The 25,502-nt window shown below is 41.2% G+C and overlaps 1 protein-coding gene across 3 annotated transcripts in view; it reads left to right on the top strand.

The window, feature by feature from the left end:
• The first annotated feature begins 3,503 nt into the window (after nucleotides 1-3,503).
• The window catches only part of MARCHF3 (membrane associated ring-CH-type finger 3), a 57,710-nt gene continuing 35,711 nt past the window's right edge, over nucleotides 3,504-25,502 (top strand). For all 3 annotated transcript variants that reach the window (XM_030968739.1, XM_030968738.1, XM_030968740.1), the window contains exons 1-2: nucleotides 3,504-3,617; nucleotides 4,844-4,993. The gene's annotated coding sequence lies outside the window, so the exon portion shown is untranslated. The remainder of the gene's footprint in view (nucleotides 3,618-4,843; nucleotides 4,994-25,502) is intronic.

The following is a 25,502-nucleotide window of genomic DNA, read 5'->3' as shown; positions in this document are numbered from 1 at the left end:
CTAGAGACAAAATCTCCTATACTTTCTGCAGTTTCATGATGCTACAGTCAAAATTATGACTGTTCCATGGAAAATAAAAGATATTTTTATTTGTTAAATAAAAGGTTTTAATTATTTCCGTATCAGCAAGTGCCACTTGCCTTTCTTTTATGATTTGAGATGGTTTCAGAGGGCCCAGGTTTTTTCCTTACTGAGGTTTTGTGATAAGAAAACTCAGAGCACTTGTCAACCATAGCTCAAGTGCTCTTCTAAAATCCAACAGCATTATCTCAAAGATAGGGACAGCAGAATTCATGTGGACTCACCCCACTTCCCAAAATACATAACTGACAGAGACTGGCAGAGCTCTCAGAGAGGTTTTTGCCTTTGTTTTATTTTAGTAAGGTCTGTTTTGGGAAGGAAAAAAGAAAAGAGGAAGCCAAAACCAAACTTCTTAATAATTTTAGAGTTGATGAATCCCTTGTTCCTTTTTGTGTCAGACTGTGGAGAGTTTCCTCTGTAGCCACTGCCAGATGCTTTTTCCCCCATTTATTTTGTAAAGTTAATGATAACAGTGTTTCCATAATAGCTTCTGTCCATTGCATAGCTTTTATGAGCGAGATTGAGCTTTTCCATTAGGGCTGTGCTGCCAAAAACCTTCCAGTGGCTTTACTGTTGTGCACTTTTAAGAGAGTGGGAACCCTCTTCTCATCAGTTTGGACACAGGGATAGGAGGTGGGAATGTGTCAACAGGGAGTGTTGGTGGCACAGCCTCACCTTCATTTTCCAAAAGCAAGAAATGATGCGTCCTACATAAATTTGAGGGGTTTTTTTCCCCTTCTTCTTGAATGTAAGAAATGGAGCTGTCTCTCAGCACATGCGTCTCTCTAATCAAATGTGTTTAAGTATAACGCAGGTATTAAAAGGAGAAGGTATTTTCCCCTGCTGAATATGTATTTATGGAGCAATGTGCAACTTTGTGAAAACTGGCAGTTTACTCTTTTGGCAGTGAGTATTGGCAGGAGTGCAAAACCTTGTAATGCACTATCTCTGTAGTAAAAGGAAAATGAATACAAGATGGATTTATTTTCTATTCCCGGCCAATTAAAAAGCACACAGACAATGTCCCATCTTCTTCCAGTAACTATAAAAAGCCAAACACCCACTGGGCTTACTTTCTTCTGTGTTCTGCTTCTCTGACTCTTTCTTTGTGTCTTTAAATTGTATGCAAGACATGGAAGAAAATGTCTCGTTTTCTTTTAGGCACAGCACTCCAGGCACAGTGTCTTCCTGTTCAAAGTGCCCTGTGGTACATAATCTCATATTTAGCTGTAATCACATGGCCATCTGGATTAACTGCACATGGAAGTAAACACAGCCCAATGTGCAAGTGTTTACAAGATCTGTTTTCTTTCTTTTTTTCTTCTTCTTCTTCTTTTTTTTTTTTTTTTAATTTCAGTGGCAATGTCACTTTCCAGGCAGTTTTGCTTTATAGTCTACCAATAACATCTCTCTTCTCTCTCCTTTTCCATCATGCCCTGCTGGCAAGAAGGCTGCATCCCATTCCTGTGGAACTGCTTTGCCTTGTAGACCCAAACCTGAGTTTCTTGAAAGTCATGGCTGGAGCTGTGAGAACAGAACAGTTTCCAGTTAGGGAACTCCCTCTGAGTAATAGCTTCAGCTGCTTTGGCAAAAAAATCATGGTAAGAACAACAAAATTTGTTCTCTTTCCTCTCTCCTCACCTCTTGTAGCATTTGAGATCAAAAGCTGGTTCTTGGTCTGGATCTTCCAGAGATAAATGACATATGACCAGGCCATCCAAAGAGTAAAATGAGTTCCTGCAGGAGAAAAATACTCTTTGCTTGTCCATGGAATGGGCTGCAGGGACTGAGGGCACTCCAGACCTTCCTCATTTTCCCCCAGTGCTGCTTTCTGGGGCACATATGGTTGATTACAAGGATAAAAACTGAATCCCTGCCAGTCATACACAAATCTCACTGAAATGAGACACTCCCTGCATCCACTCCCTTCTCCTGGGGGGAAGGCAGAAGATGTGGACTGTGTGATGTGGATCGCTGGAACGCACCTAGACACGAGGTCAGGGTGTGCAAAATTCAGGGTCTTGCTGCAGCCCAGGTAGTTTCAGCCTGCCACATGAAGAAATGAGACTTGGACCACGTAATTGTCAGTCAGTCCAAACCTTTCCTTTCTTTTCTCCCCTTCCTGAGTCCTTCCCAGGAATATTTACCCCAGGAACTGATACAAGGTGATACAGATGGGTTCTTTCCTTGAGGGTTCTGGTGCTGCATTTTTTTTTGTTTGGTGGGTTTTGGTTTTTTGTGGTTTTTTTGTTTGTTTGTTAGTTTTGGGGGTTTTTTGTTTGTTTGGGTTTTTTTGTTTTGGTGGTTTTGGTTTTTTATTTGTTTTTTTTTATGTTTGGTTTTGGGTTTGGTTTTTGTTTTGTTTTGAATTAGGTTGGGCTTCCTTCTTCAGTATGACATTCCCTGTACATTCCCTGGAGATCTGCCCCCAGAAAGGTGGCACCTACCTCTCCATCCAGTGGAGAAAAGCACAGTGAATCAAACCACCAAACCACACACAGGTCTGATTTGTACATCAGGCACCAATTCAAGCTTCTTCTCCAGCAGGTGAGACATCCATTTCTCCAGGATCTCCACGTTGCCAGGAGCTGAAGCTGCAAATCTGTTTGCAAGGCTGGGATCCAGGCAACCTCACTGATGTCCCCACTGCATTGAACACCTAAATTTCTACTTAATTTACCTTTCCTGCTGAGGTGGGCTGAGTAACTTGGGCATGCCAGGCTCTCCCTTTTTATTTTAATACACACAGGTATCACCTGTGTGCTGTTTCCAGCTCCACCTGGAGGTGCAGCTGTGCTGCTGGGGAGGTGAACATGCAGGTGCAAATATTGGTGGGCATTTTTTTGGAAAGCCAGCCAAGGACAGCTCCTCCCTGCCCCTGTGAAAATTTTGCCTTCTAGTAAAATTTTAGTGCATCTTGCAGCTTTAACAGCTGTATTCAGGGAACCCAGCAATGTCATGAAACACCGTCTCAGCTCTGCAAGAATCCTTTTATTTCCGAACAAAGCAAGAGTGACAGAGGCAGCGGAATGGAGAACCGTGGTTGGGCAAGCAAAAACATTAGCCTGGGGGTGGTTTATCTTTGGAACTTGGGGCAGCATCATTTTTGGATGCAGCTTCAGCTGAGTGTCAGCAACTCTAGAGCTTTCAGCACCGAGGCAGCTCCGGGAAAGCTTCTCCCCTTCTCGGACCCTGGACAACAGGGCTCTTGTGAGGTTTTGAACACCAAAAAAAAAAAAAAAAAAAAAGACAAGGAAACAAGATGACAAGAAGAAATTCCTTGATTCCTCGTGCTGTTCCAGGCTGGCACGGAGCTGTCGCTACCCGGGCGCTCCTTTGTGTCGCTGCTGCTCCGCGGGTACCGCCAGGGGAGGAGGAGGAGGAGGAGAAGAAGGAGGAGAAGAAGGAGGGGTTGATGGAGAGAGGTCCTGTGGCGACAGCCGAGCCGGAGGCTGCTGCTCCCGGCTCTCTGCCGTGGGTTTGGCCGCTCCATCCCTGTTTTTGGAAGGAACGGCTTCAGGGTCCGGGAGGAGGAGGTGAGTGTGAGACGGGAGTGAAAATCCGCCGTCCTTGCGTTTTCTGTGCGGCGGTAAATTGCTGCTTCTTTCTTCTTCTGGTTGTTCTTCTTCTTCCTAATATTATTGTCATCGTCATCAGCGTTCTCCAGCGGTTCAGCTGGGGTTTGGGGTTTAACTCTTTCATTAAAGAAAAGGAAGGAAATCCGTGTGGGGAGTGGTAATGCCCAGCGTGGAGCGATCTGGCTGGAGGCTCTTTGGGGCAGAATTACCTTCGGGACTTCGGGGAGGAGAGAAATACAGTTTCTGTCTGTTCCAGAGGCTGTGACAAACTGTAGCCATTTCTGGGATTCAGCCTAGGAATTACAAATCCTTTTTCCTTTTTGTTATTTTTTTAAAATTATTTTTCCTTCTAATTGCCGGGTATCATAGGGCTCTTTGCAGATACAAAGGGTTATGAAACTACTCAGCAATGTACCTGCCCCTGTCAGACGAGTTTAACTTTCAACGCAAAGCAATTGTTTAAACTTAAATTTAACCCTGTGTTGTCCCTTCTGGGGCTGCTGGTGATGCGTGCAGGATGTTTTACCAAGTCCTGTCTCAACTTTGGACGGTGCAGGGCATCCCCGAGCCATCAAACCAGTGAAAGCAGAGCATGTAAATGAATTAATTTGTCTGTTAGAGATCACTTGTTTCGGCAAGGATGTTTACAGGCCATCCGAGGTCCGTGGGAATAAACAGGAAAACTCACCGAGGATGACTCATGGGCTTTGGACCAGCGCAGGGTGTTGGACATGTGCTTTGCCAAGTGCAACTCTGTGGGTAACCCTCCCTCAGCCCCCTTGGCTTGTGAAAGGGAGTGGGATGAGGTTTTTAACAAAAAAAAAAAAGACAATAATGGTCTCGGTGAGTGGTGTCAGACAAAAAAACCTGCGGGTTTGTGTCTCGCTTTAAATACATTTGCTAATTGCACGTGTGCTCCCTGGGGTTTTACATGCCATTGATCTTTAATTAATTGCTAATGGCTGAGCCTGCTGCTGTTTGTGCGGCTGATGAGGCAAATTGCAGCCCGTCCTTCTGCAGTAATTATTTATTTGTGGCGGCACCTCGGGGTGTGCGGCGTCTGCCCTGAAACTCCCAGGTGTGGGGCGCTCGTGTGTGGGGCGCCAGACTCACCTGGGAGCAGCGGATTTCCCGCTCTGAAGGGACTTTTCCCGATACCTTTCCTGATCTCTTGCTTATCACAGGCTGCGCAGGATTTCACAGATAAGTTCTGCATCGAGCCCACGGCTTCTGTGAGGTCTCCACGAGCCCCTATGGACAGGCTCCATCCATGCCAGGGCTCCAAGGATGTCTGAGCCACTGCCTGGGGGCTCACAGGCTTGAGCTCTGAAAGGGTGAGTAACACCATCGTCCGCCTAAAATGGCTGTAACTGGGCTGAGAGAGCTGTTTTGATCTATCAAGATGCATGTTTTTGCAAATAATGCCTGTTAAAACACGTCAGGGTAGCTGTGGTTGTTGTGGCGCTGGCGTTGGCAGAGCCACTTTGGATTTGTATATATCCTCCTTCTCTGCAGCAGATGCAAAGGGATGTGTGTACTTTCTGTAGTAGCAGAAACTTCACCTGCATTTGCAAACACGCCTGCCTAGCATGTTCTTTGCAATCCTGCAGGGTCTCTTGGCACAAATTTTAGGGGGGGGGGCTGTTTCTGAATGGTGTTCTGAACGGATTCATCCTCAGACCAGCATTGCCCAGAAAACAATATTACCCTAAAGATGACTCCAGCTGGTTGGAGCAGGCCCAGAAGAGCCACTGTGGGCATCCTTCCCTTAAAATAAAGCAGACTACAGACCAGTGAAAAGTATCTGTGAACATCATAAAAGTGGTCACAGCAGATTTCTGCTGCCAGGAGTGTGTCCTGCTTTCCTTATGGAACCTGGCAGGAAGAAATGTTGCTGCTGCTGCTTAAAAACCACAGCCTGAAAGGGAGGGGAATAATTTGTGACACAGAGCAGGAAGATTTGTCACAAAATCAAATTGCTGAGAACCACCAAAGTGATCATGTGAACACCTATCAAGGGGTTCCTGCACTGCTCCTGTGCCACCCTCGCTGTGCCAGCCCCCTTGGTGATGTGCTAAATATATTTTTTAGTGTCCTTGCTATGGTGCACCCCTCCACACAGCAAAGAATCCCACATCTCTCTTTCTGGTGATGACTGAACCTGTTTTCAGAGCAATACAAAGCAACAGGGAGGGAAAGAGAGTATCTGGCATACTCTCTCTCACTTTGCTCTCATTTAAGCTTCGTGCAAGGCAGTGTAGACCAGAATTAATTACTAATTCTAATTATACTTTGTGTCTTGGAGATATTGATGATATTTTCAATTTCAAATTTATGCATTGCAGCTTCATTTTTTTTTTTATTTTCCACTGCAGCAACAAAGCCAGGAAAGCTCTTAAACACAAGCCTATTTTAAGCCTGCCAGCAGTCCCTTTGACTTAATTCAGCTGAGTGCCCAGGGTGGCCCAGGGCAATTGTTTGATATAAAATTCTCTCTTTCCTGATGGCAGCCGAAATTGTTGTGATTTTTTTTCATGGTTTTGAGGGAAGAGGAGAGAGGGGGGAGAAGGGAAGAAGCTGTTTATTCCTGAAGCCTTACACAACTTGGCCAAGCTCTTCTGGGTAAACCTTCCAAATGGGGATTCTTGTGTGATAAAAATTCTGGTGTCTTGGTACTCGTTTTCACCCTGAAATAAAAACCCTCTGGGTTTTGTGTGACACTCATTCATTCCAGACAGTTTTAGAAGGCCTTTTTAATATAATTATATTAATATGATTAATATAGTAATTATAGCAATATGTTAAATATTGAAATGTATAACATATTTATTCTATTTTTATTAATTATAATAAAATTTCTGTTAGATCTGCCTCAGACATGTCTGTTTCTAACCTGGAGTGTGTCCATGCCTTGGCACTTTACCATCCTTCCACACTTCCTTGTCTTCACCTTTTTTTGCATTAAGCTCTTGCACTTTCCCTTTTTTCCCCACAATTTTTGCCAGTATTCACCTCAGAGTTTTTCTCTCCACGACGGCCTTTCCCTGCTAAAATGCAGCTGGCAGAACCAGTGGATTTTCCAGCATCTTCACTCTGCATTTTGTGTTCTCTCTGTTCGGCGTCAGCCTGGGCGCTCTGAGCAGCTCAGGACGAGGATTTCAGTCAGGTTTTCCCTTCTGTGTTTGCCCCCCATGCTTGGACACCGGCGTGGTGATCACAGTGGTATTTCTTTGATCATGTCTCAGAGAGGCGTGCCAATGGAAAACTGCTCGTTGGGTTTATATGGATTTATATGGGACCAGTCTGGGGGATAATTCAGCACCCAGATCTGGGAGTTACCAGGGGAAAGGAGGGAACAAGGACCAGCACCAGGATTAAAGGGAATGTAGCAGTGACACTGATGAAATTTGACTAATGTGGGCTGAATATCACCTCATAAATTCCTGATCTTTGGACCCTCCCTGAACTGAAAGCTGCACCTTCCCATCCTTATTTTTCTTGGTACGTGGATGTTGTAAGGAATTCCCATCTAACAGCAGTGCATTTGTTATGCTCTGTTCTGAGAAACGATGATCACTAGCACACTTCTTTCCTAACAACCAGCTTCCTCTTGGAGTTGTCACTCAGTTTGATTTTTATGCCACAGATTAGCAATATCAGAATGATTCCTGCTGGTGAAACCCAGTGCTTGACACCCTGGTATCTCAAAATACACAGAAAGGATGAGGGGACTATTTCTAAAACAGGCAAAAAGCTTGTAGCCTGTATGAAGTGATGAAGAAAATGAGGCACTACTTGAAAGAAGTGATGGCAGTGGAGCCTACAAATTACCTGTCTTTAAATTCAATATTTAATTGAAATGATGAACAAATCTATCCCTGATATTACAATGTGGTAATATGCATGAATACCTGTTTATCTTTTGTCTCGTTTGAAATGCTCTTCTGGTTTTTTTTTTTTTGTAAATTATTATTTGGTCCCCAGCACTGAAGCTACCAGTGTAAGGTATCTGTATTAAATTTTAAAGATTGCCTCCATCAATTTTTAACAATCTCCACTTATTAAATGTGTTGCGTAAACAGTTTTTAAAATGTCATTTCCTAAGAGTTTCTGAACCACCCCTAAGTGGGTGTAAAGCTGCTTTCACCTCATTTTGGAGGTTTGGGAGAGCAGGGTTTTGGGCAGCAGTGGCAGGGGAGGCGCAGAGCTGTTACTAATTCACAGAGAATTTCCTTTCTCAGGTCACTTACAGGTCAGAGGTAGCAAAAAACACCAGAGATTTCAATGGGCTTTAATAATGATAAATAATAAGTATAACTTATATATATAAGTTATATATATATATATATATATACATACATATATATATATATAAAATATAATACTTATAAACTATAAGTATTATAAATAATAAGATAAATAATCAGTATAACTCCAGCCAGTCTTCAGACAGGTAATTTTCATTTAAACAGGTATTTAAAAGGAGAGAGATATTTCTAAATTCTTGTACCTATGATTTTAAAGTAATGACACTTTAACACAGTATTTTAGTCTTAGTGATTATTCAAAATGAGGTTTTATGTTTTCATTTTGCTTTCCAGCCTTGCAAGTGACTTTTCCTTGTACTTCTGCCCCTTTTTGGATTGAATTCTGCTGCCGGCACCTCAGTGAGGAAATTTGCTCTCGTGCAGCCACTGCCAATGTAAATTCAAAGAGCAATTTCTGGAGAGTTTTGAACACTATGGCCATAATACTTTTTATCACAAACACATAAGAACTGCAATTCTGCTATCTCTGTGAGGATAATATTAGCAGAGTTCTCATCATCTTTGCACTGTCCTTACTGGAGTCTTAGCTTTGTGTTAAGAGCTCTTCTGGAGGCATTCCATAAAATTAAATGGAGATTAAAACTAATTGGTTTCTATGTTTCTAAGCCACTGTAAAAAACTTGAATAATAAGTTGAGGAAATTGTCTTTTTGAAAAGGTTTTTTTTTCCCTGCTGTTGAAAAATTTTATCACTAACGAGTTATTTTCCTCTCCCATCCTATAAAACTTTTATTAATGGCAAAGGATCATTCATTCTATGTCTTAAAAGAAAACTGTAAACAATAAGAAATAATATTCAATGTGATTATTGAGCATAATTTATATCCCCAAAGTTTCAGTAATGCAAAAGCAAATTACTGGAGAACTTCCAATATCTCATTTATTTTATTCTGCTCATATTAGTCATGGTGAGTTTCTGGCTAGAAAGATGAAAAATGCAGTTTTCACATTTAATACCTGCTATTTAAGCTTTGAAAATCCTACCAAAAAATGGAATGAGGAGGTGATTTAGTGGTATGAAATGGGAGAGGAAATGTCACAGCCTTTGGAAGCCAAACCAGTGCATTTTGTGACCTTTGCTGTTGTCCTTTGGCGCTCATCTGAAATCAACCATGATTTTTTCTGCTTCAGAAGAACTTTTTCTTTAGTCATTCCCCATTTTCTGCAGAGGAGTTATTTCCATAGTGGGGAAAATTGAGAGTGCTGTGGGTTTTTCTGCTGCTGACCAAATCTTTGCAGCAGGATCTTCACTGGGCCTTCTCTGATTTTTGAGTCTCCTCATCTCTGCCTCTGTTTCCTCGTGGAGTGGCTGAGTCTTGGTATTCTCATCTGAAAATACATTTAGGGGGGATTCGCTGAGGCATGGGAGGCAAGACACTTTTGAAATGCATAGCATTATAATCTGAAATAACTCAGTGCCTCTGTTAGGAACAGTTTTTAATTTAATCTACTCCTAATGAAAAGGGAGAAATACAGCCTCAAGGGGAAAAACACTTACATGCAATCATGTGAAACATAGGTAGCTACTTTTACTGAAATTTCTATTTACATTCTGTTTTACTTAGTTAATCTTGGCTGTTAGGTGTCTGTTGCCCAATCCAAATATTTGGCTCCTGTTTAAATTGAATTTGATCACTTCAAGTAATTTGCCAGTGTTTTGTTTGCTCTCAGTGTAGTCACAGAACACACCAGTGGCTATTCAGATTTTTTTTTCTCTAAGATTAAAATTTTAAATGAATATTTTATATTAATATTTTCAGCGGAAATCCTTGCTAAAAGGTATTCGTGTATTTAGTATCAATAAAGGATTACAAACTGACATGTGAGCCAGAAGGGGAGGTTTTAATAAAGTTTCAGATCCATAATCTTCATTTTGTTATGGATCTGATCACGAGGTCCTGTGGGCACGACCTGGGACTCCCTCCCTTTTCAAGGGAAGGAATGGATTTGGAAGCTGTGGGTTTGTGTTCTGAATGCTGGAAGGAGTTTGTGGTCTGGCTGTCCAGATTCATCCTGGGAGAGGCAGCTGCAAACACATCTGTGGCTGCCCAGCCAGGCTGGGCTGGGTCTGGCTGGGTGGAGATAATTCCCTTTAGTGGAAGCCCATAAATTGCTGAGATTTTGGGTTTTCCTGGACTGTGTTGTCAAGGTTTTTGCGCTCGGTGCCTCCCCTGCCCCCACAGAGAGCACGTTGCAGGTTTTTGGGGGGTGGCCAAAGGGTTTTCCACAGAATGTGTTGTCATGCCCAGCAATGAAACCTTGGGTAGGGGGAGGGGGACTGGGGGTCCTGCCCCACAGCTGGCATAAAGCTTTCATTGGCTGTGATATTTATAAACACAAACGCATAAATAAATACTGTTGTGAAGCTGTTACCACCCAGGCAGTCTGAAGCATTTTAGAATTGATCATTTGTAAAAAGCTTGTATAGAAAAAGAGCTGTACCATATTTCATCCAACATTTTACCTTTTATCCAGTGATCAGGTTATGGCACCGTGCATTTGCTGCCAGTCCCCACTGGGACCATCTCCATCATTCCTTTTGCTTCTCCCTGAAGCTCCCGCTCCAGATTATCTTCATGTTTCACCTATTAAACTGCTGAGTCCTGCCCACAGAGCTGAGGGTCACCCTGGGAATGTGGTGGCAAAACAAATCCTTGTTTTTTCCTTTGCTGTGAGTGCCACCACTAAAGCTGAGGCCTGTTTCTGTTCTGTTAAGTGAGGTAATGGATAACCAGCAGTGAATTTGAACGCTGCCCTACAGGCAATTAACTGCAGGTTGCTCCAACCTTGTTTTTCCCACTGGCCACAGCAGTCCTTGACACTGATTTGTCACCTTCTCCCTGGATTCCTCCACGGAACTGAATTAAAATCCTCTTCAAAGTCCCACATGACTCTGCCTGCTTGACCCCTCTCTTCTGCAGCGTGTTGTGTCCACTTGAATCATCTCTCTGACCACTCAGGCCTGCCTCACTTTATCCTTTGAGTCTCTTTTCACCATCTCTGTGTTTTCATTTGTGCTGCCACACGGGGGAAGCTGTTGATGGTGCTGTCACCTGAACGTTCTTGCTGGTGCAGTGGAGATGGACAAGGGGAGTTCTGGAGGTCCCTTCCAACCTCAGCCTTCCTGTGAAGAGCTGTCCTCGACCCCTCACTCTGTAGTTTTCAGCATTAGGTATATGTATTAGATAGATAGACATTTAATATATTAGATATGTATCATTAGAGCTGACTGTCCATTTTAGTTAAGCTCCAGACCTATCTCATCATTAATTCCTGTAGCACTACAAAAGGGGAATTATCTAGATGTGAGCACCATTTGCCTAAATAAGCTGTCACATTCCCCTCTAATTTACACCCTGCTGCTTCATTGTGTTTGGATTACAAGTGCTCTAGGCTGAGGACTTTACTTATTGTTCCTGTTTGGAAAATATTTTATCTATTAACACAACCATTAAGAAATTAGCGGAAAATGATTTTTTGGGTGCAGTGAAACTACCACTTCATGGCTGTGGCCTTCCACAGGAGTGTTGCTGCAAGTCTGCACGTGGTGTCCATCTGTCCATGAGATTCTGGAGAGCCAAAATGAAACCTCAGCCCTAACTGAGGCTGAAATTCCACAGCACATGCACTCTCACCCATCCTGCTGTCACCAAACAGGCTGCCCCAGACCACGGGGGCATTTTGAGACTCTGTCTTCACCAAACCCAAGAGGATTTCCAGAGCTGACAAAGGCTGATGTGCACTTTTGCAAGTGGTGGTTTGCTCTTTGCTCTCTGGATATATGAAAAATTGTTGTTGTAATGAGGATGTGGTAAATGTGTAAGTCCTACCTTAAGGTTTTTGATTGTAGAAATGGTGGGGTCTCATTCAACCAAAAAAAAAAAAAGGAATTATTTATCTATCTCTGAGCTGCTGATTAGTCCCTGTAGTGTTCAAGGTATTTAAACAGCACAGAACAACAATAGAAGCACAGCAGTGCTTAGAAATACAGATTTGAAGGCTGTGCTGTTGACCTTCCCAGGAGTCTGTGTTCAATAACTGCCCTTCAAAAGGGTGGGGATACTTTAAATGTGTTCACTGAGGGAGTTTATAGACTCATGGTGTCTGTAGGTGATCAGTTGTAGTGTGAATATTCTCTATCCTGTGCATATCCTGTGCAATAATTACATATTAATCTGTAATTATGTGAACACAACTTTTTTTGAAAATCTATCTCCCTTCCTTTCTGAACTTAACAAGTAAAATCAAAACCAATTCTGTCTGGATGCTGCTTGTGACTAAATTAATTTTTTAAGGGAATCCTTAAGAATAAAATCTTAGTAACGGTGCTAGGATTTAACACATTTCTCAGTTGCAGGCACGAAGCTAAAGGAAACTTGGATTATCCTCTGGCTCTTGTTCGAACAGTCGATCCCAGACAACTTCTAGAGCTTCACCTTTGCCAGACTGCAATCAGTGTTGCCAAGGGTTTTGTTCAAGGGTTTTCTGGGCATTTGTAAATTGGGCAGAGCAGAGTGCTCTTTCATCTCACTTAGGCAGTTTGCAGTGGAGACATACATAAGAATTTCAGGGAAAAAAAATTTCAGCAGCACCCTTGAATCTGTGGAAGGACCAGTTTAAGGCCAGAGTTACAGATAAATTGGATTTACAGACACAGCAACCACAAACTGCAATGCAAACAGACCTGTGTGTCTGACCTAATTTTTTAAAAAAAAGCAGTTTTGTCTGTTGTGTGATCCAGTTGGTCTACTAAGCAAAAGCTGAAATTCCTCCCTTTTCATGTTTCTTAGTTTCTCTGCATCATGATGGAGCAGCCAGCAGAGAGTCTAAGAGCAGAGAAAACGTGGGGTTTTAAAGCAGGACACAAAACCTTGAATGGGAACAGTCTTTCAGAAAACTGTAAATTAGTACAGGAAGAGATGCTGTGAACAAAATGCTGTCTTCTTTAAGGAAAAGTTAAATTCTGGCTCGCTCTGATCATCCCCATGATTTGTTGTGGCTGTATAAATGTTTTGTGGGGATCAACAAAGCTTAGTGTTTCTCCACTAACTTCTGGTAAACACAAATATTCTCAACGTCTCTCCCTTCCTCTCTCAGTGGCAAATGAATTTAGCAGGACTGAATATAAATCTTTGCAAATCTCCTCCTCCACAGAGGTGTTTTCCCCTTTCTGTTCCTCTCTCGGCTCCGAAACTGCACCTCCCTTGTAGACGAGAGCTTTGGGTGGTTTCTGATATTTTCTGGCATTTCTCATGTCTGAATGAATCTCTGTGTGGTCACACAGACCTTCTCAGAATGAACATCTGGCAGTTTTCAGGGCCAAACCAATAGCTTCATCCCCAAAATGGAATCTGAGGGAGCGTGTACGGGCAGACTGGAATGGGAGCGTGGACTGTGCTCAGCGCAAGGTGGAAAACAAGGCTCTGCCTGGAGGTGCTTTGGAATTTGTGTGGCATTTGCTCCACAGCTGACCTTAATGTGCTCACTTGTGGCTGTGTTGCTCAGAGCACATCTCAGGCTGCGTGGTGCTTTGAGAAAGTGACGGAAAATTGTCCCACAGAACCCTGCTATTCTGTAAACTCACCACCTTTTACACTTCGTTTGTAGTGGATATTGCTGCCGTGGCCTCTGGAGAGAGAAAAGGGAAATTTGCCAGCCTATTCCTGCCACGGCAAGTGGGAGAAATCCAGGCCTTCCACCTCGGTTTTATTATTTGTAGGATGAATATGGCTGCCTGAAAGTGACGGTTTCATATTTCAATATGGGTCCACTTGGCTTAGAAGGGTTGTAGCGGCCTTGCATGCTGCCCATAACTTCAGCAAAGTGACAATAGCAGGATTTGTTTATCTGTAGTGGTCAAACCCTTCAGGACATCTTCTAAAGCAGCACCAGCCAGACACGCTGTCTTCCTTCTGTTTGGAGATTATTACCCCTTTCAGCAGTGCTCATCAATCACTGGGTTTTCCGTAATGGTAGGGAATGAGTGATAGCCAAAGGCAGGAGTGATTTGTCTTTCCTCAGCTTTGCATTTCCCTTCCCTGTGCTGAAGAAGTTACGTGGTTCATTCTGCTCCAAGGTTGGCTCAGCCTTCTGCACGAAATGATTGTGATCAAGGCTACACTTCAGAAAGGAGCTTGAAGAGGTCATTTAAAAAGGACAGAATAGCATTTCTTAACTTTTAAACCTTGCCAGTCAGTTCATTTTTTGTAGCTGCACAGATGTATTCCCCCTTCCAGGAAAAGCTTTGAATTTTGTTTATTGGTTGGGTTTGTTGTGGCCGGGATTTTTTGTTTAGGGGTTGTTTTTTTTTGCCTGAATTTTTGTGTTGTGTTGTGCCATTGATGAGTTACTGCTGGTTGATTACCATTTCTCTGTCTTCATTTTCCCTCTGCCTTGGTTTGTTGCCTTTCTCTTCCGCTTCCCCTCGTCTCTTTCTTCTCTCTTATCCTTGGTGGTCCCCCCACCCCTCAGGGCTTCCCAGCAGCAGGAGCCACCAGCACCTCTCAGTTCCAAATCCTGTAATTCCTGTTGTTATTTGTGTTGGCTGCACAATTTCTGGGACAAAAGTCCCTTTGCACTGCATTTTCCATGCTGACAAGGATGTTTTCCAGGTGAACATGGCACTCACCCACTGAGACATTCCAAAGTTGATGACCAAACCTTTTTTGCACTGTGTGCTGGTGCCTCGTCCCATCAGAAGCAGCAAAATCTATTTCATTAACCACTGGGGGAAATAATTATCCTCTGCAGATGTCTGCTTCTGCTAAACTCCATTTATGGATTTGGGGATCCTTCCCAGATAGAGCGGTAGAAAGATAAAGCACAATGTCTGCTTCATTTGGTCCTGGATCCACGGAGAATTCCCTGTGGATCCACGAATTCCATGTGTAAAACTCCAGCCACCTGCAGGAGGTTGCTTCTATTAAATTCATCACCCAGCTGTAAACAGCAAATGGAAATACTGGTTTATTATTTATCACCTTTTCAAGGGCAGTACTTCCTCACTGCTTTTTGGACGCAGATCAATGAAAATAAGACTTTTTTAGGCGATGAACCAAGCCCTGGGTTTCAACCCTTGTGTGCCCCTTGTCTCGTGCCACTGTGGTGGTGCTGACTCCAGTGCAGAGGGCACGGGGGCAGAACCCTCTGCCCTCACTTTCCTGCCCAAGCAGGCGTGACCAGAAGCCTTTTGGCTCCTACTTGCCTCTGGATTTATGATTTATGGCCACTCAGCACAAATCATTGAAGTATTTTGCAGATTACCAAAAGGGGGAGGCAAGAACACTCTTGAATTTCTGCAAGTTGTTCGCAGGAACAAGAATAAAATCCACAAATTCCTGGGCTTTTGGGATGACCAGGAGAGTTTATGGGATGGTTACACCTGATTGTGGATCTCTGGCTGGGAGTTTAATCCTGTTATTTCTGAAAGACATTTTTACACCACTTTAAAGATTTTCAAAGTGTCATGCAACAATACAGGGGCGTTTAAAAGTGAGCGCAAGGATGTTGTGCTCTTGCCAGCAGCATTTTCCTGGCCAGAATAATTTCTTTTTCTTCCCCAGTGTGTTACATTTTATAGCTTGGTTCACTTTTTAAGGGCTCCTGGCAGGTCCTTAAACTCTGGGCTCCATCCAGGAGAAGCAGCCAAAATTAAGCTGTGCCAAACCACAGCTACTGTGCTGTTGATTTGTTCTTTTTGCACAAATTACAGTATTTAGCGAGCAGTCATTTCCTGACATTTGCAGCAGTGGCTGAGTTTCTCAGTGTCTTGTTATTAAATAAAAAATAATTATATTAGTCATAAAAAGTCATGAAAAGCCTAAAGCAGGGTCTTGGGACTTAGTACTACACATAACTTAGATATGATCTGAGCTGGAATCTACTCTGTTAATTTGGTTTTTACTGCTTTTTTAAGGGAAAACTTTGATTTTTTTTTAATTTTTTTTTAACAGGTTACCTTTTAATAGCTCATGTTTCTTGTGTTTGGGAAGAATCAGTAGCCCAATTTCCTCCCAGTACTCTAGGATGTCACTATAAACTTTGTGTGTACACACACACACACATATTTATATTTAAGACAGGCATTAAAACACTTGAAGCTGATTTACAGGATGCCTTCAGAGTACTGGGAAAAAAAAAGGCATTAAAAAATCCCACATTTTCAGAGTATTGAAAAAACATTCAGCCTTTTCTGGGGGTAGGGGTGGAGGGTGGGGGAAGCAGCTGGGTGGGAGAGAGCAGCAGCTTTTGAGTACATGCTACCAAAAATAAATTAGGATTTTCCTTACGCAGAGACACAGCGCTCAAAAGAGAAATAAACCCATGTGTTTTGTGTGTCCTCAAGTTCTCTGCCTGGAAATATTTTGACTAAACCTTTGGGTTGTAGATGTGCTGTTCCAAGTTCCTCTTCTGCTTTTTCTTCTTGCTTGAGGGTTCATTGGAATATACATAAATTGGAGTGAGAGTTTGGTCAGGCTCTGCTTGCAATAAAAGAGCAGAGTCTTTCACAGAGTTCTCTCTGTCCTTTACTTCTTATTAGAAGCCAGTCAGATTTAACAAACCCACACCCAGTGTTTTAAATATTTCCTCTCTTACTTGTTTCATCTCTTGCTTTAAAATATTACAGTCAAAATAGAGGGATTTTTTTAGTCTGATGAAGTCTCCTGCTTCAGAAACAGAGAAGTCAGATCTCTTATATTCCTAAATATTATATCTATTATACTCCTAAAAGCAGAGAGAAATACTTTCAGGGTGATAAAGCTGTGTCTTCATGTGAAAAGGGAGACTGAGAGCACCAACACATTTTCCTGTCATTTGTGGATCTTTTTAATGGGCAAAAATCCATATTGGCAGCCTTGTGTGTCAGCCCTAAGCCTGTGTAATTTCAATCTTGCCTAAACTCTGTTTTCCTTGGAAGAATTACCATTTCTCATCATTGTGAAAAGGAACAGAGTCTTTCAGTGCTGTTAAAAAATTTTCTGACTTTCCCAGGCAGCTTTTGCAACAGGAAAGCAGAGGTTGTGTGCGTAATTTAACGTTCCAACACACAAATATTTGCCAGAATATTTGCTTTCTGTGTTTGCAGAGGCTGCTCCTCTCGTGTGACAAGGTCAGGCAGCCTCTGAGCCCAGCTCATTTCTCCCCAGCCCCTCTGTAAGACATTAACTCAGCAACAATAAATGAAGAGGTTTAATTTTATTTTTTTTTACATCCTAGGAAATGTTTCCTCCTAGCTGGAGGCTTATGTGAAAGAGGTTTCTGCAGAAATAATAATAACAAAAAAATGCATGCAGTGAAAATGCAGTGTCCTGCTCTTTTCCCAGAGGGCTGGGAAAGAGACTTAGCTTTACAAACATTTGCAAACCTCTGTTTTCTCATTAGTTTTGTCCATTGGCCTCCTTAATTTTTAGATGCCACTCATTGCAGGCCTTCTGTTTACATCTTGTACAGATGTAGGAGGAGAGAGCAGCTGGGTGAAGAGGGGAAAGAGAATTTACCCAGCAAAAAGGAGTTTTAGCACAGGGAGACAAAGCTTAAGGCTGAGATGCAGGAGTTGAAGGGAGAAAAGTGTGTATATCTGAAAGGAAAAGATTAAACACAATGAATTCCACTGAGGAAAAGGCACTGCAAACTCAAACAAAATTTAAATTAAAAAAAAAAAAAAAAAAAAAAAAAAAGAAGAAAAAAACAACCCCAGGAGTCACAGTATAAATTACTTATCTCTCTCTTATTTCAAGGAAGAAGTGATTTGATCTGCATGCTTCCAAAGAACATGTTAAACCTGAAATTCTTTCACAGGCTTTTGGCTGTTAAATGCAGAGCAGGGAAGGTGCTGATAGGAAGGGCAGCAGGGGCTGCCCCAGCTGAGATAATTTTACAGCAGGTTGGAAAAGGGGTCACGAGTCCACAAGTCATTCATTGGCCCCAGTGCCAGCTAATCCTCTGTATTTTATTGCTGACAACAATTTTGGTTGGTTTTAAGTCCTTTCCCCTTACCAGATGCTGGCCTGTCAAAATCAGGGAAGATAAAGCTGTGCCTGCTTAGCACATTAAAAATAAAAGCAAAAACCTTTTTTTGCTTCATAGCTGGGACTTTTCTCTCCTTTTTAAAGGAGGGGAAAGAACAGAGAGACACAAATGAGGATTATATCTTGTTTTATGGTATAGTCTTCTCATAAGAAGGTATAACATCCTGTTCACTTACCCTCTGTACATTTTTTAAATGAAGTAGCCATCTCAGAGAAAGCCATTGCTACTTGCTCATGAGCAGCTTTTGCAATTCTTGGCAGTGGGTAGGAAATTTAAAAGTGTGCTATACCTGCTGTAGTCCTCAAGACAAACTGTGGCATGTAAAATTTCTGTCTAAATTACAGATTAAAAATAATATGAAAATTTAAAAACTGCTATGGGGAAAAAGTCTTTGTCCCACAACAGTAACCGCTCACTGTTTTGTGTGGTTTGTTTGAGTTTGTTTTTTTAAGTGACCTGGCAAAGTGACTATTTCTGGTAAAACTGCCATAATTCCTCTCACCATCCATCATATCCCGCGTGTTTAAAAACATCATTCTCTGGATGTGATGCTGCCGTGCATGTTCAGGTGAACTCCACACCCCAGGAAGTCTCTCTGTCTGCTGGAATGCATCTTCTGTGGCCTCAGTTAAAGGAATAATAAAATAATGAAATAATAAAATAATAAAATAAAAATAAAATAAAAATAAAAATAACAACAATAATAGTAATATTATTATTAAAAGAGCCAAATAGCTTCACATTGCTTTTAATTTTGTATCTTGGAGCTGACGTGCAGCCCTCTGTGTGGCACGCACATGGCATGAGAGAACCCCTTGCTTGCTGCTTCAGGAACAGAGAAGGTAAACATAAACAGGAGGGTATCACGGGTTGTGAGGCTTTGGGGGTGAATTATGAACAGCTAAAAAAACCCCACTGTGAGACAAAGCAGAGAGGACCAGTTTTAGTTTGCCTTTGGACTGTCCAGCATGGCCTGCTCCGTTGGGGCGGTGTGACATGCACAGTTCTGGTGTCATATTTTGGGTGTGGGATGACTGTGCAGAACAACCAGTGGTGGAAGGGCTTTCTTTTTTAAACTTTTAAATTATTTTTTTTTCCTTTCATTATTCTGTTTCTTGGTAGGAAGGAAGATAACCCGTCTCTACAGAAAGAGCTGTCAGAGGCGCACTTACTCTCTCTAGGACAAAGAATGCTGCATTTGCCTTTGGCCTTTTTATAGCACTCCTCCTGGCCATGCAGTTTCCTTAATGGAGCCACGTGCCTGATCCTTTTAGCTGAAAGAAGCATTTCAGCATTAATGACTAAGGAAGGAGTCAGGGAGAGGAGGAGAGGACTCAGGAACCCTGGGGGAGGCAGCTGCACTGCCCAGGCGGCTGTGCCTCTGCTGAAAGGATGGGAAGTCTGCAAGGGTGGGAAAGGAAAACAAAATTTTAAAGCATTTAATGAAATACAACGAGATTGTATTGTGTAAAAGGAACTTGTGCTCCTTTTGCCGTAAGTGTGGGTTCTTATTTGATTTATTTATTTTTTAAATCCAAGCGCAAAGTAGAATAAAGAGGAGTGGAAGGGCTCGGCTCTGTCAGTTCTGTCCTTCCATGGTCACCTTTTAAACCATTTTAACCACTTTTAACCACTTTTAACCACTGAGCTGTTAATGTATCTGTGAGCTAGAAGTTACCTGGCAGTCAGCTCTTCCAAAATCCTGAGGATTTTTTTTGAAGAGTGATGCGTTTCACAATTAATTAGTTTTTCTCCAGTTGAATACCCGTGTGGAGAAAAGTTTGGATGGTGCACATGCAAAATTAGGCATTGCAGAGGTTTCATGGGTACATTTCCCCAAGTTTTTAAAGTGGTTAATCTACAAATCAGCGTGGAGAAATTTTAAAAATAAAGAAAAATTATCTGTTTGCTTCGGAAGTGCCATCCAAAGGTGCACAGGGAGTTGGAGCCCTGGAATTGTCATTCTGGGTTTGGAGGAGAGGAAGGAAAATATATCCAGGGAAATGAAGCCTGCTTCTTCATTTTCTCTGCACACCTTGGTCTTCAGATGTTGATATTTGTGACTGTGGTTTGGAGAGGAAGGGATTTGTACACAGGATTTGTATTTTTGTTCTTTTAAAAACTTCCCCATATCAAAGAAAATTACTTTCACACAGTCTACTAAGATATGTGGGAGAGAACAGGAATATGTTTCTGGGAGTGGAAAATGCTCCTTTTTTGGGCAAGCTAAGCTTTGGAATCTTCTTGTGAAGTTTTTCTGCCAGGTGTGACAAAATAACGTGGAAGTAACTATAGTAGCTTTAAAAGGCAGAAATCACAGTCATGGATAACTGTACGACATTTGAGATGTGATTTTGAAACTGAGAGTTGAAGACCAGGTACACAAATCAAAGAGGATGGATAACCTGGGGTACATTTGGATATATAATCTAATTATTGTGTTTTAAAGATATGCAATCTAATTATTGTGTTTTAAAGGCTCCTGAAGCTTTTCTCCCATAAGAAATCGGGAGAAAAGTTAGGAGAAGATGGGTTTGAACTTTGTACAGTGAACAATTATTTATGTGTTCATGACAGAAATAGAACTCTTTATTTGTCCCTAAAATCTCAAGAAAACAAGATTGGGGGCATGTGGGGTGTCTTCAAAGTTATGGAAAACCAAAGGAAGTGTTTGTTCAGTGTTAGTGTGAATGACTGGCTAAAGATACAAACTCAGTGCTTCTGAATATGTTTGGGATGGCCATAAAAGTCTCACAAATGCATTGTAATCGGTTTTGGTAAATAATTAAACACATATTGTGGGACTAAAAGCTCTGTGTGAGTGCTTGGAACTCAGCTGGTGGGAGCAGCAGCCCTTGGAAGGCAGCCCCTGTCCACAGGGAATTGTCAAGCAGCTTGGCTATGTTTAGCCAGCAAGATCTCCCTGAACAAATAATCTTTTGATTTTTACTGCCACAAGTTTATAGAGAAGCTGCTGATCAGGGCAAGGAGCAATCAAATGGGCTGTGAGCACCTGGTGCTTCCTTTGGCATCACACACCTGAATGCCCTCCTGCGTCTGCAGAACTGAGTCCTGGTAAAGCAGAACATCCCTAGAGAGGGGCACTGAAAAGCTTAAAGTCATCTCTGCCTTTTACCTGGGCTGTGGCTCAAAAAACCATGCTGCCCAGAGATGCTGATGCTGTTCTGGAGCTGGGTTACAGTTCCCAAGCCAACCTGGCTGTAATGGACCTGCATGCCAGCTTTTCTTGTGTGAAAAATGCCAATCACCTGTGTTCTAAAATTTTAAAAGTTTAATAGTAATAAAATGGTTATACAAATAGCAATATAATTAGAGTAATAATATTTTGGACAATTTGGATTAGGACAATATGAGACAATAAAGACAGAGAGTTACGGATGGTCTGGGTACCTTTTTCTGGGCAATAGAAGCCTGAAAAAGGACACCTGTTAACAGAGGATTAACCCTTAAAAACAATAGCCTGTTGCATATTCATACACCTCATACATGATGCATAAATTCTATTTAAATACAGGATTCTGTCTGGTCATCGTCAACTTCTTCCTCTGAATCCTAAGGTGTCTTCATGGCTGAGCAAGGCAGGAATAAGTTCATTTCTTCTGATAATGGGACAGTAAATCCTTTTTCTCTGAAAGATTTAGATGTCCTGTGGCTGCTATCTTGCAGTGAATCTTTTCTTTAGGAAAAAAAGTATCCTACATAGCATAGTTTCTATTTTAACCTTATGTTGTAACCTAAAACTCTATTTAGCACACTACTTAAGAAAATTAACGCAGCATTACTTTCTGACACAACACATATTATATTCATTGTAATATTTGTGAAAAGCCAACCATAAAATACCCATTTTTCACATCTTGCATTAAAGCTTCGACAGGAAAAGGGTGGCCAGCTGAGCCAGAGATCAGCCTCGTGCTGAAGTCACTTGGAGCTTGCCAGGGCGATGCATCTCGCGGAAACCTCTTTTCCATCTGCAGGTCTGATGGTGCATTAAGCTACAACAAAACATTAATTCCCAGAGCCTTGAAATATTGTCCCTTGTGCCTGTGGCATCGTGAGTGACTGGGTGAATTTTGGAGCAGCGAGCAGCTGCCCAGATCTCACTCACAGCCACTTTTACTTTACCCACAGCCAATTTGAATCTCAACACACCCTAAAATCCACTCAAACTCCTTGTACACATTGAAAGCCTCCCAAAAGAGGAGGAAGTAAACTCCTTGAAAAGATAAAATCCTTCTTAATAAGAATGACCACTAAGGTGCCATGCTTACCGCTGGTGGAATAAATCCTGTTACTCCTTATCAGGTATAAAAGGAAAATATGTGATCAGTTACAGCCCAACTGCTTTTTCTGCTTTTTAAGCATGCAGACAGGCATGCAAACCCAAAATGCTTCATGGTTTCATAAAACCTAACACAAAATAATTCCAGGAAAGTCTTCTAAACTTGGTGAAACAGTCGCGTCCCCAGCTCTCCCAGATTATCCCAAGTTTTCCAGAAAAGCCTACCTTTAAAAAAAAAAAAAATAGCATCAACATAGGCATCACTTCAACGTGACCAAAACTCGTAGTTTTGCATCACGTTTTTCCTCGCAATTTAGCTGTAAGTGCTTTTAAGAAGTCCTGAAAATTAAGCATGACAGTTTGGGAAAACTCGAGAAAAAAACAACTTGAGAAAACTGCCTTTCTCACTCTGCTCCTCCTGTAGCTGGAACACAATGTTAATTTCCACCAAGTGAGGCACAAGGCACTGGGGGTGGCTGTGCTGCACAGAGAGGTCCAGAAAATCCCCCTGGCTGTGGTGAAGTCCCAAATGCAGCTCATTGCACCCCAAAACCAATGGGATAATCAGCTTGGACAGTGTGTGCTGGGCCCCAGAAATGGGTAACAGGTTGTGTCAGCTGGTGAGAAAATCTTAAATTTTATGGGAGGGACCCAACATTTTCCCTCTGTAAATGTTTTTTTTTCTGTGGTTGCATGGCCAAGGAGCTCCCTGATAATTATGATGAGTGGCTGAGGTGCCCTCTTAATCTGCCTCAGAATAGAGGTTTCTTTTTTTTTTTCACAGCAGCATTATCTAAAAAAGCCCCACAATACAGAGAATAAGAAGCTTCATGGATCTGGGATTTATCCTTTTGGAGTAATTAACATCTTGCTGGACTGAGGATTTCGCCCTCTGTTCTTTGTGGAAAAATAATAAAATTGGTAATAATTGCCATTCATTTTTATTTAATGGAGTGGTGAGGGTGTTTTTTTTTTCATTAGCAGGATCAGGAAATTAACAATCTTGTTAATGTGTTCTGCTCTAAGATGCTGGTTGTCTTTGCAACGCTGCTCTGCCAAGGACAAAGGAATGGCAAATAACTTTGGATAATGTAGTCTATAAATGACTTTCACCTGAAGAGTTAGTGTATTCCTGTGCTGAGCAGATCCTAGAAAAATGAATGTTAATTAACTGACTGGTAGACATTTGTTTCAAAGGAAAAAAATTGGGAGTAGGGGAAAAAATGTTATTAAGAGAGAACAGAGATATCATCTACTTTTAATTATTCAACAGTATTTTGTAGGGATGAATCATTGCTGGCACTGCTAAAGCAGAGACAAAATATTTAGTCTAACACTGTAAAAAAAAACCCTCTAAATGCTCAAGACAGATCTTGGATGCTTTTCCTTTGATTTGTGCAGATCTTTACTAAGTTTTGTTTTGTGGAAATCACACGGAACCACAGAATCAATTAGGTTGGAAAAGAGCTCTGGGTCCAACCTGTCAACCAGAGCAGAGCACTCGGTGCCTGGTTTAATTCCTTAAACCCCTCCAGGGACTGAGACTCCACCACCTCCCTTCCAATCACCAATCACCAGTCAATTTCCAATCAATTTCACCAATCATCAATCAATTTCTTCACCTGTGTGAAGAAATTCCTCCTCTAGTCCCACCTAAATGTCCCCTGTTGCAGCTTGTACTGAGTGAAAGTGGAGTGAGAAGGTTTTTCTTTTAACATCTTTTGCTTTTATTTTTTTTTTAATATTCAATGGTTCTATTCATATTTTTTTTAGTATTTAATGGTTCTACTTGTAACACAAAACTGCTGAATTTTGAGGACAAAATTTTCTTTTCTGACTGTTATGGCTTCACGCAGAGAAGCACATTGGCTTGGATAGAGCACACTGACTGGGACAAAACTCTTTTACTTCCACTCAGTTTTACTGTTTTTTTTTTTTTAATTTGGGTGTTCTGTGGGGGATGTGGAGACATGTCATGCCCTCAGGGCAGTCTCTGCAAGACTGGGGATTGCTAGAATGAGGGGAAATAGTCAAAGCCACGAAATAAATCTGTGGTTCACGAAGCTTGCCAGAGGACCTTGACAAACTGCTGCTCAAATGTTGGGTGTCTTTTCAGAAGGAATAATTTTAAGAAGGTAGAAGCCATGCTTTTCTTCCTGGCATAAAAGAGCAGTGGAGATGGCCACTTGAAATTTAGGTAAAACCCTGCTAGATAGAGATGGGGGTTTTTTATTATTTATTTGTTTATTTATCTATTATATTATTAAATAAAAATTATATATATATAATAAATATAATAAATATATATTATATATAATAAATATATTCCATTTTATATATATATAAAATAGATATATATAAATATATATAGATATATATAGATAATAGATAACAGATATATATAATAGATATATATAATATATATTATATTATATATAATATAACAAATATAATAAACAATTTATTTATTATATTATTATTAAAATTATTATGATTTTAATTATTTGGTTTTTTTATTATTCTGTCACACACTTATATTAGGCTGCCTAAACATTACAGCAAGTGTTGTAAGTATATAATTGTACTAAGCAAACTATTAAAAAATTAACACATAAAATTTGCAAAGGCATGTCTGTGTTAAAGCACACAGGGGAAAAAAATAAACCCAAAACAACACTAGCAGAAGAAAACTCTCTCTCTGGTTTGATGATGAGAGTCATGATGAATAGGTGAATTTTGCAGAAGGTTAACCAAAGGATACAGGCAACTGGCATAAAGCTTTTACTGACTGTGATATTTATTGGGATGTGACAGTAAACACAAATGAATAAATACTGTTGTGAAGCTGTTACAACCCAGGCAGTCTGAAGCTTTTTAGAGTTGGTGCTTTATTAAAAGGGGATTCTTGTGTGGGTTTTTTTTTTGTTTAGTTTTGGGTTTTTTGTGGGGTTTTTTGTTTTGTTTTTTGTTTTGTTTTTGTTTGTTTTGTTTTGTTTTGTTTTTTGGGGTTTATTGTGTGGGGTTTTTTTGTTTGCTTTGTGTTTTAGTTTTTGGGGTTTTTTTGTTTTCGGGGGTTTTTTGGGGGTTTTTTGTTTGTTTTTTTTTGTTTGTTTGTTTTTTTTTTTGTTTGGTTGATTGGTTGTTAGGTTTTTTGTTTGTTTTGTTTGTGTTCCTTTTTTTTGTT

Source organism: Camarhynchus parvulus, chromosome Z (assembly GCF_901933205.1).
Source record: "Camarhynchus parvulus chromosome Z, STF_HiC, whole genome shotgun sequence".
Taxonomy (NCBI): Eukaryota; Metazoa; Chordata; class Aves; order Passeriformes; family Thraupidae; genus Camarhynchus; species Camarhynchus parvulus.
Note: the sequence above shows the minus strand (reverse complement) of the source record. Positions and strands in the feature narration are given on the sequence as shown.